Below are 17,034 nucleotides of genomic sequence, written 5' to 3' on the forward strand. Positions count from 1 at the left end.
TTTCTTTTTAAATCAAACATTCTTATATTGTCAATACCTGTGCTTTTAGAGTTTTTCATTTTTTTAACAATGTTTTCAATATCAGTTAAAGTAGCTCTTGGTATAAATAAACTGTGAGGCAGTTCTTCCAGTACAATATTAGTAGCTTTGTGATTGCATTTATGTAACATGTTGCTGATGCTATCCGAGAAGTAATTCACAAAATCATTTGACACAGAATCCTCAGTTCTATCTTTTAACATATATCGTGTTATTGTTTCATCACAATCGTTTTTGGGTTTACGTCCTAAAATATTATTTATCACATCCCAGGTTTTTTTTGTATCATTAAAACAGTTTTTAAATTTATTATTATAGAAGTTAGTTTTATCTTTATTTATAAGTTTATTGACAAGGTTTCGTGATTTTTTGTATTCTGTTTCATATGTTTTGTTTGTTGGTGTACTTTTCCATTTTTTATATTGTTTATCCCTTTTATTTATTTGACATAATAATTCACTGCTTACCCATTCATTTATTGCATAAGGTCGTGTTTTCGGTTTTTGCACTATCGTTTTAGAACTACTCTTGTAAAATTTATTAAATAAAGATTTTATTTTTTCATATAATGAAATACAATCCTTATCCTCTATAAGATTACTCCAGTTATAATCTCTGATATGTCTATCAATATCCTTTTGTGAGATGATTGGAAAACCAAGTGTTGAAAAACCAAGGTCCCTTAAAATAGAATTCAATAACTCCACAACATCCAGAACATTACTAAGTAAACGTCATCTTTTAAAAAACAACACAAGGATATACCCCGATGCTACAATTTTTCAACAAAAACATCTAAAAAATCTAAGAGAAGAACTGGAAAAACGAAAGACAAATGGCGAAAATGATATTACTATAAAATATGTAAACGGAAACCCTAAAATAGTGCAAACACCGCCAAAAAACGATGCAAACTCAAGATATACTACCAGAACGCGCGGGGACTACGCACCAAATTAAATGAACTACGTTCTACAATATCGCTACACCATTACGACGTATATGTGCTGACAGAAACTTGGCTCGACTCGGAAATAAAATCAACAGAACTCGGACTCAACAACTACAAAATTTTTCGCTGCGATAGAAACTCTAAATCCAGTTCCAAAACAAAGGGAGGCGGAGTACTAATTGCAATAAAGAAGAAATTGATGTCAAGAAAACTCAAAACAAAAAATAATACACTCGAACAACTATTTGTACAAATTGATACCACTGTAGAAAAGATAATAATTGCAACTTTATACACACCGCCACTATCTGATGCCGGAAACTATCGAAGCCACAGCGAAGACGTTGAAAATCTACTCTACAAATATCCTAACTCTAAAATTATTATTCTCGGGGATTACAACCTCCCTAACCTAAAATGGAAAACAAGTGATAGTGGTTTCATTGTTAATGAAAGTCAAAATGATCGTGCACGTGAGATTTTAGGTATGACAAATTTTTTAAATCTTTTACAACATAACTTTATATACAACATAAATGATCGCTTACTAGATCTAGCAATATCAAATTATCCTAAATTGTTCATTGAGAAATGTAATGATCCTCTGTTACCTGTTGATAACCATCACCCCCCTCTTTATATTAAGTTAAATATATGTGGCGTCGAGCCGAAACCCGTTGAAAAAACTCTCAACTACAAAAAAGCAGATTTTGAATCTATAAATTCTCATCTTTCGCATGTTGACTGGTCTTTTTTGTCTGATGTTAATACTGACGATTCCTTAGAAAATCTATATTCAATATTCTCCACCACTATCAAATCATATGTACCACTATTTACTCCTAAAAAACATACATATCCAACTTACTTCTCATCAGAACTAATAGCCTCACTACAACAAAAAAAAATACTTCATAAAAAATTCAAAAAAACTCTGAAGAAAATCGACTATACGAATTTCAGTGAAAGTAGGAAAAAATACAAAGATCTTTCTAAAATCTGTTATAAAACATATATAAATTCTATCGAGAACACAGCCTTAAACTCGAACAATCTCTGGAAATTTATTAAAAAAATAAACAACGACAGCACAGACTATCCTCCAGAAATGCACATGGACGACAAATACGCCAACAATACGCAAGACATTGTAAATCTTTTTTCTGACTTCTTTAAAAATGTTTATGATGATGAAACACTAGAAGAAAATATTCCTTCATACACATTCAAAAAAACCACACATTTAACAGACTGCTACATCACCGAAGAATCTTTAAAAAAAAAAAAAAATTCTTTAGACATAAACAAGTCTGCAGGCCCGGACACCATCCCGCCAATTTTCCTAAAACAGTGCTCCTCCGTATTGTCTAAACCACTAACCATTTTATTTAACCACCTACTATCCTCTGGATATTTTCCCGTCTACTGGAAATCCAGCTATATTATTCCAATATTTAAAAAAGGTGACGAGACTGACATTTCAAACTATCGACCAATATGCATACAATCTGTATTACCCAAAATCTTTGAATCTTTAGTTTTGGAAGAAATATATCCTACACTAACAAAATTAATAAATGACAAACAACATGGCTTCATTAGAGGTAGATCAACTACAACAAATTTACTACTGTTTCAAAACTATATATTGGAGTCTTTTTCTAAAAATAAACAAGTTGACTGTATATATACTGATTTTTCGAAAGCCTTTGATAAAGTGTCTCACAAAGTACTGATCCAAAAACTTCATGCTATAGGAATCAGAGCAAATATGTTAAGCTGGTTAAGTAGCTACATATCTGGTAGAACTTTACTTGTTAAAATAAAATCTTTTTTATCTAAACCATTTTTGGCCACTAGTGGCGTACCGCAAGGTAATCATCTTGGCCCAATTTTATTTATTGTTTTTATAAATGACATAGTCAACTGCTTTGAAAATGTCAATGTACTGCTATTCGCCGACGATATTAAATTATATAAAGAAATAACCTCATTAAACGACTGTCAAGTTCTTCAATCTAATATAGACATGCTAAATAAGTGGTGTTCACAAAACAATTTATATTTAAATGAAGAAAAATGCAAAATTTTGACCTTTTCCAGAAAAAAACATCACAATTTTTTGGCTATTCAATAAATAAAACAAATTTAGAAAGAGTAAAGGAAATGCGAGATCTTGGCATAATAATGGATGAGAAACTAGACTTTACGGCCCACATTCAACAAACTGTGAATAAGGGTATAAAAACATTAGGTTTTATATTAAGAACAATTAAAAACTTTAAATCTTTACAAATCATAAAACTATTGTACATATCCCTTGTTAGAAGCCTGATAGAACATAACTCCATAGTTTGGTGACCCTTCTACAATGTACATATTCATAATGTTGAAAGAATTCAAAGAAAATTTCTACGCTTCGTCAATTTTAAACTTAACATCCCTTTAGAACACATAAATTACCAGTCATTATTGAATCATTTAAATATTCCGACATTAGAAAACAGAAGAAAAATAAACGACCTAACCTTTTTATTAAAATTATTGAACTCTAAATTCGATTGTTGTGAACTCCTGCATTTAATAAATCTACACATACCTACACGAACAACTAGGCAAATATCAACATTTTACATACATACATCTCATTCCAACTATAGTTTTCACTCTCCAATACAACGTTTACACAGTCTTGGTAACAAATACTTAAATAATATAAATGTATTTGACAATAATTTGAACTTGGCCAACTTTAAACGGAGTATGTGCGAACTATTTTTACATACTTTGTAAACTATTGTTATCAACTAATTTTATACCTTCTTATTAACATTATCGTTGATTTGGAGGATTTTGGCAAATTTTATATTTTTTGTCGCACTTATTTGCACTCTATCATACCTAATTTTTTAAACTCTTATATTTTATGTAACCTATATTTTGCTAAATCTGACATTTTTATATGTAATCTATATGTATTTTTTTTTATATAAAATGTATAACTAAAAAAATAAAGATGTACATTATTATATGTAAAAGCCCTATGGGCGTTTAAATGAAATAAAATAAAAATAAAATTAAAAAAAAATTAAAGCGCTGACACAATATCCTCACATAGATAACAGACCTTGGCAGCACCGCTGTGACGTTCAACGAAGATAGAAAATGGAGACTCTGCAGCAAGAATCCCAGGTGGTGAAGAAACTGGACCAGCTGTTGCAGGGAGAGAGTCCTCCCCGTCCACCAACAGTACCAGCACGAGGTTCGTCATCCGTTCAGGTATGTGTCTGCTGCTAATAAAGCGCTGACATGTGTCTGCTGCTATTAAAGCGCTGACACAATATCCTCACATAGATAACAGACCTTGGCAGCACCGCTGTGACGTTCAACGAAGATAGAAAATGGAGACTCTGCAGCAAGAATCCCAGGTGGTGAAGAAACTGGACCAGCTGTTGCAGGGAGAGAGTCCTCCCCGTCCACCAACAGTACCAGCACGAGGTTCGTCATCCGTTCAGGTATGTGTCTGCTGCTAATAAAGCGCTGACATGTGTCTGCTGCTATTAAAGCGCTGACACAATATCCTCACATAGATAACAGACCTTGGCAGCACCGCTGTGACGTTCAACGAAGATAGAAAATGGAGACTCTGCAGCAAGAATCCCAGGTGGTGAAGAAACTGGACCAGCTGTTGCAGGGAGAGAGTCCTCCCCGTCCACCAACAGTACCAACACGAGGTTCGTCATCCGTTCAGGTATGTGTCTGCTGCTAATAAAGCGCTGACATGTGTCTGCTGCTATTAAAGCGCTGACACAATATCCTCACATAGATAACAGACCTTGGCAGCACCGCTGTGACGTTCAACGAAGATAGAAAATGGAGACTCTGCAGCAAGAATCCCAGGTGGTGAAGAAACTGGACCAGCTGTTGCAGGGAGAGAGTCCTCCCCGTCCACCAACAGTACCAGCACGAGGTTCGTCATCCGTTCAGGTATGTGTCTGCTGCTAATAAAGCGCTGACATGTGTCTGCTGCTATTAAAGCGCTGACACAATATCCTCACATAGATAACAGACCTTGGCAGCACCGCTGTGACGTTCAACGAAGATAGAAAATGGAGACTCTGCAGCAAGAATCCCAGGTGGTGAAGAAACTGGACCAGCTGTTGCAGGGAGAGAGTCCTCCCCGTCCACCAACAGTACCAGCACGAGGTTCGTCATCCGTTCAGGTATGTGTCTGCTGCTAATAAAGCGCTGACATGTGTCTGCTGCTATTAAAGCGCTGACACAATATCCTCACATAGATAACAGACCTTGGCAGCACCGCTGTGACGTTCAACGAAGATAGAAAATGGAGACTCTGCAGCAAGAATCCTAGGTGGTGAAGAAACTAAGTAAGTATTGAACTGTATATTTTCTCCATAAATAGTTAAGTAATAACACTGTAGAAATGTATTATAAGTTTGTACAGCGCCCTTGAGGTGTTTTTGCACAAAAACGGCGCTATAAAAGTCATCCGGGTATTATTTATTATTATTATTATTGCATTGTAAACATGGGTAAACGTTATCGTATATTTTTTTCTGAAGTCAACTATAATATCGTACATACAACAATGTCATCCGGAAATTTATATTCAAATGTATTAAAGCTTTTAGGAGATGACAGGTAAATTTATAAAACCATTACGCTAAATGATTTTTAAATCATCCGTTTTTAATAACCTTATACTGTAAAATAATTGTCGATATCGAAATCAATATTTTGGAACCTACACATAATTATTTTTATGGATGTTTTAATGATAAACATTGTTATGGATATAGAGTAAGCTCAATGTTATGATACTTACTTAGCCCATAATTGTGTTAATAGGCTGTTATTGTGTGTGGTTTTTCTAAGTACATTATTGACTGTTATTATGATTGAATAGTGGGTGGCCAAGTTTGACTTTGTTGGTCTTTGAAGGCCAACGCGCCAGAGTCCCTTCCAGTGGTTGAACTGGAAAAGAGCTCGTCAAACCGACCTACCGACGGTAGAGCATAATTCTCCATTCAGGGAGGGGAAAAATATATCCCATCTACATGATGTTTGAAAGGAAGTTGCAAGGTTGTAGAATGAAAGTAATCTGGATAAACTTTGGACTGGCCGTAACAAGTTATATTTGATAAATTTCACAGAGAAATACAAAAAGGTGAAAACTTACCCCCATCGACCAGAACGTAGAATCTATCTACCCTGTCTAAAATAATATGAACGTACGTAGTTATGAGGAACGAAAACTGAGTGCCGCGAATGGCGGAGTAGATGAATCAGCCATGTAGCTAGAGGACGGCAGCATCAGGATGTGGCTGGCCGACGGCCCAGTGTGGTCCAGCCAAGAGGAGTAGACGGCATCAGAATGTGGCTGGCCAACGGCCCAGTGTGGTCCAGCCAAGAGGAGTAGACGGCATCAGAATGTGGCTGGCCAACGGCCCAGTGTGGTCCAGCCAAGAGGAGTAGACGGCATCAGAATGTGGCTGGCCAACGGCCCAGTGTGGTCCAGCCAAGAGTAGACGGTTAATCCGTAAGTTGCCCTTCCACGAGGCAAGGTGGAACTTAATAATGCTCTGAATAAAAATGCACACGGCGAAAACAGTTTATCGACAGAAATAATCACCGATCGCTTGGATAAACTCGGATTACCCCCATGGCCACACATGGTGAAAAACGTTTTCATTATTCACGCCACCCGGGGCGAATTTCACTCGCGGGAAATATTACTAGACTTCTAATCTTGAAGCACAAACTGAAAATTTCGGTATTAATCGCAAATCCATGAAATAACTTTCGATTAGATCCTCAGACCTACAGAAATAATAATTGACCCCCGACCGGACACCCTCTCTCTTGTCTGTCCGGCCGGGAAGTGAAGCCATCTTGAATTTTTTCTCACTTCCTGTTAAAGTTCCTTGTTGCCAGAGCATAAACAATAGACAAGATAAATCACAGATTTGACAGGTTCCTACTTAGAGTAAAAATCGTATGTTATTTTCATAACAACATGTCGAATTGCGCTTCACGCTTACGCAAAAAATAAAAATATATAGCACTTGCTTTCTACATAATTACTACAAGATACAACATTAAACTTATCTAATTCCGCTGCACGTTTAATACGCCAAAAATATATAAATAGCACTTGGTTTCATCTTAATTTGTTTGTCAGAAGAAATAACTAATTATGTAGTGGGAGATGGTAAAAGATGTATCATATTTTATATATTATATACCATACCATATATATACCATATTTTCTCTATCAAAGTTAAGTTTTAAGGTTTTTTTAAATTATTAAAATAACCCAAACTAAGACTCTGAAAACCTATTTTGTGCATTTTTACCTAAACCTCCGTTTAGGTAAAAAAAGAAATTTCTAGCTGCCCATCTTGCCAACGCCCCCCACGACACAGAGGCCGTGGAGCACGCCAAGGTGAAGCACTTCACCCTCTTCGAGCAGATCGCCGCCGACCACGCCCGCATCGGTGCCGAGAGAGGCGCGCGCTCGGTCTGCACGATCCCCAACAAGCGTTGGACGAGAGGCATCAATATGACCAATATCAGCATTGATGAACAAAGAAATAAAAATACCACAGATTTTTCTGCAAAATAAGTAAGTACTTGGCCTGGTTCCTACTTATCCTGAAAGCAGCGTTTTTATTTCGAATTATGACAAGGTGTTCGTTTACAAAAATAATTAATAGGTACCAACTTTACAAAATGCAAAATTGCTGCCATCAATGATTTTCTTAATTCTAATAAAAAACTTGTATTGGTTCTTGCCTATCCCGTGTGAAGCATTTAAAACATATTTTGTTTTGTATTTACATTTCTATCCAAAGCTATTTCTTGTTTAACTTTTATTTTTAGACCTACAAGCCCAAGCTATATTATTATATTCCCTACGTATTTTCCAAGCTCCATAAAATAATGAGAGATATCAAGCAAAAATGTAATTATCGTTTTGCAAAAGTTTGTGCCGACATTGTTATTAAATTTGTTATCAATGTGGTTCATTAATAAATTTTATTATATTAATGAATTAAATATAATAAATCAATATGCAGTATTTACTCTTTATAGTAATAAATATTTATAATGTAATATGAAGAATAAAATAAAAATTTATTATAAAATGAGATTTTTACTTATTTATGCCCATTTTATTTGAAATTTCTACAGAAAAGCCGAAAATGTTAGCTGAACACATAAAAGTTTCACCAGCGAGAGTTAAAATTAGAGGTTTATCTTAATATTTTAAAGCATAACTTGCAAAAAGTGTTTTTTCTAAAAATATATACATATATATATTTTTTTTATTCTTTAATATATTTGTTATACAATGGTATATATTGTCCTCCACGCTAGGAGTTCACCTGTGTTGTGGAGGACTTTTTCAATTGTAAAGTTTTTTTTTCCATTATTTCTGGCTTTCACCCTTCAAGGGTGTTCTTGGCCATCATTTAAAATTATTGAGAAATGAAAGGTGAATTTAAATATTAATTTTATTTAAATTGGCAAATTTCAAAATTATAATGAAAATTGGAATCGAGTTCAGACTTAGAAGAGATGAGATGTTGAATGGAGGGGAGGCAATTTTAGATAAGGCTTGATAGAAGAGAGGATGTTTGTTTAGAGAGGGACAACCAAAAAATATAGACCACAGAATGTACAATCTGAGGAGTCAACGATGTGAATTTTAAAAAGATGGGAAGGAACGGAACAATGTTCGATCCTCATTCGAATGAGTGAAGAAATTTATTTTTTGGAAAAATGAGGGAATTGCTGAAACCACGGTTTTGATGGTATAGTCCTTTGTATTGAGGCATAGCAGGCTCCCTTGGATTGACTAGCAATGTGCCAATACTCCGACCAAACAATGCGGGATCTATCTTTGATGATGGAAAAAATGTCAGATAAGGGAATGTGGTTTACGAGGGTAACAACAGGGTTGGACGCTCCTTGTTTTGCCAAGGCATCCGCAATATCATTACCCATGACACCAACATGTCCAGGAATCCAAATCAGAGTTACAGTTTTACCAGAGCTTTGAATGGAGGCTATCATCTCTCGAATAAGGCATACAAAGTGATCATCAGGATGAAGAAGAGGACTGGATTTAAGTTTTTGAAGGGAACTGAGAGAGTCAGAGAGAACGAGGGAATGTTCAAAATTATTTTTGATTATATATTTGAGAGATTCTATTATTGCAATGCACTCGGCTGAAAATATTGAAAATTGATTTGAAATTGAATAAAATATTCTGTCATTAAAATTATTATTGTAAACGTTAATACCTATACCACAGTTAGGAGAGTCGGGAGATTTGGATCCATCAGTAAATAAAAGAGAAAAGTTGGGCCATTTAGATAAAATAATGTCATTGAACATATTATTGACAGTTCGGGCCGGGAGATTGGAATGACTTTTAAGGATTCCGATCCCTTCTAATATTGTTGGGGATAGGGTGACGTGACTATATTTTAATTTGTATAAGGGAAATTGATCATTTTGGATGATGTGAAGCTCTGAGAGAGACTTAAAATTTTTACAGATGTCAGGAATAGGTTTAGTTGAAGCTCTGATTGTAGATGAATGTGCTGAGTCAATGAACAACGAGACGCTGGGGATAACCTGATGACATTTAGAATTTAAACATTTAAGAACAAATTTGTCAGCAAATAGTTGACGCCTTAAATAAAGAGGAGGATCAGAACATTCCACTTGAAGGGAATTGATGGGTGACGATTGCATCGCTCCAGTTATTATTCGCAAAGATTTAGATTGAATTTTGTCTAATTTAGCAAGTACATTTTTTGAGGCAGTACTAAAAAGTGGGCATACATAGTCAAGATGGCTTCGAATAAGTGCGTTGTAAAGCAACTTAATGCAAGTAGGGTGAGCTCCCCACCAAACGCCAGATAATGATCTGATGATATTTAAATTTTTTTCGCATTTAGTAACTAAATTATTAATATGGGAAGACCATTTAAGTTTCCTATCAAATATTACTCCCAAAAATTTTACTTCAGAAGCGTTGGAGATTGGAGAATTTTTAAATAAAATTTGAACAGGGGGGGTTTTTATGGCGGTTTGAGAAGGTGACACACTGAGTCTTTTGGATTGAAAGTTCAAGACCATTTAACGTGAGCCATGTGCAAAGGGCATTCATGGCTTCGTTAAGATATTTGACGGCGAGAGGGATGATTTTGGATGATAAGAAGAAAGCTATGTCATCTGCGAACTCAATAACTTTTATTTGTGGGGGAATAGTGACATGCATATCATTTGTGTATATATTATACAGTAAGGGGGACAATACATTGCCTTGTGGTAAACCCTTCCAAATAGACCTACTTTGAGGAGAAATATCTGGAAGTTCGATGAAAAATTTTCTATCTAGAAATAGATTAATAATAGATTGTACAAACATGGGGGGAAGGCCAAGGCCTAGAAGTTTTTTTTTAAGGATTGGGATGGAAACATTGTCAAAGGCGCCTTCTATATCTATAAAGACGGCAAGACAAACTTCCTGTTTAGAAATTGATAAATTAATATCAGTGCTGATGATGGCAAGGTTATCCTGAGTGGATTTTTTTTTCCTAAATCCAAATTGAGATGGAGAGAGAAGCTGTTTACTCTCGACAAAAAATTCTAATCGGTTTTTAATTAATTTTTCATAAAGTTTACTGAGGGTGGATGAAAGAGCGATTGGCCTGTAGTTGGATCCAGAATTTGGTGATTTGTTTGTTTTTAAAATAGGGATGATTATTTGACAACTCCAGTCATCAGGCATTATACCAGTCTGGAAGATTTTATTTAAGATGCTTAAGAAGTGGTTTAGAACATTATCATTACTATTTTTGATTATGCTGTCTGTAAGGTATACCATCTCTGCCTGGAGATGAGTCCTTGACTGTTGATAAACAATTTTTTAGCTCAATTGAGGTGAATGGAGAGTCTAGCCAATGATTAGACATAGGAGTATTATAGATGGGCGTTATTTCGTCTAAGTTAGGTACAGAAGGGGGGGCAATTTTGTCCAAGAATTCATCTATCCATTTAGAATGAGACGCTCGAGGAGATGGTGAACTGAAGGAGGAACGAAATCTTCGGATCATAGACCAAACTTCCGAAATTGGAGTGTTCGGAGATACTGAACTACAGAAGTTCTACCACCCGGATCTTTTTTTTGACCTCAATACCCTTTTGGCATTGGATTCAGCGTTTTTGTATATTAGATAGTTCTCCATAGTCATATTGTAACGATAGGAAAGAGATTTAGCTTTCCGAATTCTTACTACTTTGGAACATTCCTCATCCCACCAGGGAGTTGGAGGGAGTTTTTTGAGAGACTTAGTTTTAGGGGGAGGATTTGATTTATTTATTGCAGTAATGAGCATTGATTTGAAGTTATTATAATCATCTTTGACGGAAAATGTATCGGTGGCGGGTAAATTGAGTAGGAACTGGTCCATATGAGAGTTAAATTCATCCCATTTGGTGTGTTTTGTTTTAATCTTTGTCGAAATATGAGACTTGTCTGATTGGGAAGAAGTTTGATAAGTAATGGTGTTCGGGAAATGATCACTGGAGCAAGGGTCGGGGGACACCACCCACGAGGTGAGAGAAGCCAGACTAGTAGAGCATATCGAGAGATCCACTGCACTGGGGTTTGTGCTGGGGCGTGAGATCCTAGTAGGAGATCCGTCATTCAAAAGGAAAAGGTTGGATTGATCTAGGAAATCCATCACACTTCGACCATCTCGGTCGGAGAAAGCAGAACCCCAGACGGGGGAATGGGCATTAAAATCGCCTAATATAAAGAAAGGAGGGCTTAGTTGACTTAGAATTTGCAACCAAATTTGTTTATTGAAGTGGGCTGTTGGGGGAAGATAGACTGAAATAAAGGATGTATCCTTTATTTTAGCTGCAACCATTTGGAAGTCAGCATTGGGGGGTTTGATATTATTTATTGGGGAAAATGATATTGATTTTTCAATAAAAAGGGCAGCACCGCCGCCCGTACCTTCTGGGCGGTCGTCGCGGAGACAGGAATATCCTCCCACATTAAAGTGGGTGGATGGAGTAAACCAAGTCTCCGAGATAGCAGCCAAAGAAATAAAGTTGGAATTTAATAGGTTAAGGAGATCAAATTTGTTAGAAATAGCACTTCGGCTATTCCACTGAAGTATTCTGACATCCTGAAGAGTCATTTTGAATAAATGATTTCAATGTGGAAATAATAGTAGCAGCGTTGGACGGTAGATTAGTTTGAGAAGAAATGAGGTCAATTAGAAGCATAATAAGAGTTTGGATAAATGAAGAATTGTCTTGGGAGAGTTTTTCAGAAAGTTTATGAGAGTTCATTGAGGAGGGATTATAATTATTTGCACACCCATTTGTGGCATTTGAAAGAGATGAACCATTGGGATTTAAGAGCAGTGAGTTGTGTTGTTGCTGATCGTATCCAGGAGCCGGTTTAGAGATAGCATTTTTGTATGTGAATTTAGTTGAACGAGAAGAAATTGTTGTAGAGGAGGGAAGAAGGTTGGATGAGGAGTTGCTGGATAAAGCCTCAGCAAATGATTTTTTGACAGGCGGGAATAGTTTAGAAGCCTGTAGAAAAGACAAGTTCTGAGAGGCCATAGAAATTTAAATATTTTTTTGGCGAGATTGTTCTGGGCAAGAAGTGTTGATGGCTGTATGTGAGCCTGAGCAGTTAAAACATTTAGATGAGGAGGAAGAAGGACATTGGTCAGCTGCATGGTTTTCTCCACATTTAAAACATCTGGGTTGAGATCTGCATGCAGCTTTGGTATGACCAAAACGGCAGCAATTGAAGCATTGAGTGGTGGGATAAGTATACATTTCAACTGGTTATGAGTTGAAGAATAAACATATATGGGAGGGAAGAGATTGACCTTCAAAGGTGATAACGACAGATTGGGAGGGCTTCCAAGAAATTATACCCTCAGAGGAATCCTTATAATTTAGCCTCCTGGCTTTTATGGGATTGCCAATGTGTTGGGGGGTTGAAAGTGAAGACAGAATTTCTGCGATGGACAGATCGGTCGAGATACCTCTGTCCAGGCCCATGCGAGTGACATTGAAAGTAGGGATATATGCCTTAAACTTTAAATTAGATGAAATGAAGATATTTTTGATGAAACTGTTGGCAGCTGACCCTGAGAGGAATTCGACGGAGATTCGGAAGCGACCTTCGGCTTTTACACCTCCAGGCTTGATTGAAAGATTCTTGCTATTTGATAGGAATTTGCCAAAATCAAGAGGGTGGATGGTTTTTCCTTGCTCAGTTTTTTGGGCGTATACTATGAATGGGCCACGGGAATGAGGAGAATAAAAGTTTGTTGGAGGAAGTTGAGAAAGTGCTGGTGGGGACTGTGAAGTCGAAGGCGAGTCAAGTTTTATTGGGGAAGAAGGAGTAAATTTCCTTTTTTTGGTAGAAGTCAAAATGACAGAATCACTGTCAGAAATTTCTACATTTTCCCCGTCTTGGGGGTCCGGAGAGGGATCTGGGGGCTTTGTAGGGGGTCCAGGAGGGAAATCTTCCTCCATTATTTACAACAGAAAACAACTACAACAATAGTATGGAAAATGACAGAAGTAAAAAAGTTTATGAATATCTGGAAATCAGCAGCGAAAAGTGACTCCTGGAAGATCAGGAGGGAGAAGAAACCTCAAGGCACAACACACTACATTTTTTTTTTGCCAGAAAGCAAAAAAGAATCGTATAAAATTATTTTTAGATAGAGCAAAACAAAACAACTGATGACAGCCAAATGTTATTGTTCAATTGTAAAGTTATATAATTCAAAAACAATACAGTGGAGTTGGTTACACAGAAAAACATTAAAAATTAAAATATAAAATCGATTTTTCCATAGTTATAACAGTAGTTTTTCCAAAAAAGTGAAATATAAAAAATTAAATATTAAAAGGATTTTAGCCAGTTCCATATGTGTTTTTTGTATTCTGTAAGATTAGATGTTTTAAATTGTGTTGGAAGTGAATTGAATAGTTTTATAGCCTGGAATCTGTAGTGTTTTTGTCCAAAGGATGTGTTGGTTTTTGGTATTAGTAGTTGGTGTGCATGTCTTGTTCTGGTATTGCGAGAAGTTTGTGAAGTTTTAAATGTGTTTAGGTTCTTGTAAAGGAAAGTAAGTAGGTATTTGTTTTGAATATAGTTTTTGAATCTTCAACACTGGAAATTTTTTAAATATGGGTAAAGTGGGTGTTAGTATTGGTACTTTAAGTATTACTTTTATTAAGGTTTTCTGAGCTTTATACAGTGTGTCTATGTATTTTTTACTGGCATAGCCCCAGGCAATAATGCCGTTTTCCATTATAGATTGTGCTATTGCGAGGTATATATTCTTAATATCAAATATGTTTAGTATATTTCTCACGTTTTTGAAAAAGTAAATCAACTTGTTTATCTTTCCTTTAACCGATTCAATATGTCTGTCCCATTTTAAATAACGGTCGAAGTATATACCAAGATATTTGATATTTTCGGTTTGTGTGATTGGAGGACAATTGCATGGGGTGCTCGCTGAGTGATATATATATGTATAACGGGATTTAATCCCTCGATTGGAACCAACATCGGGATGATGTAAATGTAATAATAAAAGAGATATGAATTACAACATTGTATTTATTTCTACAGCGTACAAAACCAGAGCAAAACTAGAGATCTCTAAAATTTACATAATTAAATTTACGCCCAGGGCGTGTGCGTCGGATCGAAGATCTTGCGCAACGGACAATTAATTAAAAATTGGTAGCAATGATATATGGTGTGACTAAAAATGTGACCAAAATATGTGACATAATATTCTAACCTGATATAGAGAGAAGAGGGCGCCAAACATCACTTTTCATGATGTTAAATTTAGATGTGACTAGCAACGACCAGCAAAACGATTATAATCTGCTGCGTCATTCTTCACCAATAGATTGATGTCACGAAATGCTCGTCTAATGTCGTTTGGAGCGTTCGCTCGTGTCTTCCTGAGATGGCGTCTATTCCCGGCGGTAGCCGATTTGGTACTGCCTTTGTAGCCCGGACCCGGTCGACTGGTAACGTTAGAACGTGGAAAGTTATGACATTTGAAAAAATCATAGAAAAGAAAGTATTACCCCAAGAAACATCACCAATTTGTGACTTGCTCGCAGAGATAGAGGAACGCAAGATCCGCACCAAGAACGTGATTTTACTTAACGTTCCCGAGTCTAGTTCCAACTCAAGCATGGAGAATATCTTGGAAGATAAAAAAAAGTTTTAACTATCGTTAGTGAAATAAATAGCGAGTTCAAACCGGAAGAAGTAAAAATTTACAGGCTTGGTAGTAAAATTTCAAACAAAATCAGGCCCATTAAAGTCGAATTTGAAGACCCTAAGCTGGCAAAACTTATTCTCTTTAATAAAAATACTTTGCCTAATGGAATAAAAATGAAACCGGATAGGACCCTCCAACAAAGAGAACATTTGACTGACCTCTGGAAGGAAATGGAGGAGAGAAAAGAAAAGGGTGAAATTGATTTGCGAATCAAACATTTTAATGGAATTCCTAAAATTATCAAAAGCCACGCAAAAAACTGATAAACAAACATAACACACTCTTAAGAATCAATGGATATTATCAAAATGTTCGAGGAATCCGTACGAAATTGCAACAACTTAAAAGGAATTCACCCACCTTCTCATATGACATTTTATTATTAACTGAAACATGGTTAAATGCAGATATCGGCTCGTCAGAATTAGGCCTAAATCAATATACTATCTATCGCCTTGATCGAAGTCCTAATTCGAGCAAAAAGTTTAACGGAGGAGGCGTGATGTTATGTGTGTCTAAAAATATCTCATCCTGTAGACTACCGGTCAAGCACACAAATGTTGAACACACTTTTGTAATGCTCAACATACCTTATAGTAAAATTATTGGGTATTATAGTATAAGGTTGTGTCTACATCCCACCTGCATCGGATTTGCAAATATATAAAAACCACAATGAGGACATAGAAATGCTGAAATTCAATTATCCGAAAGCAAAATTCATAATTGCTGGTGATTATAATCTGCCGAACTGGACCAGCCAAGATGACATCGGAGCTGCCACAAACGAAGTTGAATTACAGTGCGCTAAATCCAGTGAAATTCGTGATATGTCCATATTCCTAGGACTAACTCAATCAAACAATGTGTCTAATTCTAATAATCGAATGTTAGATTTAGTGTTTTCAAGTGATTCAAAAATAGTGTTGAGAAATCTGACGAATTATTATTGCGTCTAGATAAACACCATCCACCATTAGATATTATCATAACAACTATGTCTGGAAGATCTCCAAACCTAACTACCACATCGTATAATTTCTCCAAAGCCGAATACCATAATATCAATGAGTACCTTATCTCGGTAGATTGGTCATTTTTAGACAACGAAAATAATTTAAATAATCAATTAGAACAATTTTACTCAATTTTAAATACCTCGATAGAGCGCTTTGTTCCTAGGGTCAACTTCACACCATCTAACTATCCCAAATGGTTTACGAGGGAATTAAAAAAAACATATTAATTATAAAAAACATATCCATAGAATATATAAACATACCAGAAATCCTAATGATTACATAACTTTTACTAAATTACGTAAGCAGTGTAAAGAATTATCAATTTTTTTTTTTTTTTTTTTGGAATTATTTTTTATTTTTAATAATAAGTTTACATGGTACATAATTCATTTTACATCTTGGGTTTTTTTACTACTCTTCCATTGAAAGCATTTGCTTGTGTATGGAAGGGGAGTGTACATAAATGTTGTTGTTAGTTAGTACTTAGATAATTCATTGTACATAAATGTATGTTTGCTGTAGTATTTTTTTGATAGTAGTGAAGGATAATATATTAATATAATAAATTTTAATAAAGAAAGAAAGTTATGGAAAACTAAGGATATTTTTGAGATTAATTAAG

The sequence above is a fragment of the Hesperophylax consimilis genome, unplaced genomic scaffold, assembly GCF_061612785.1.
Source record: "Hesperophylax consimilis isolate HC1 unplaced genomic scaffold, BYU_Hcon_1.0 scaffold_34, whole genome shotgun sequence".
Classification (NCBI taxonomy): domain Eukaryota; kingdom Metazoa; phylum Arthropoda; class Insecta; order Trichoptera; family Limnephilidae; genus Hesperophylax; species Hesperophylax consimilis.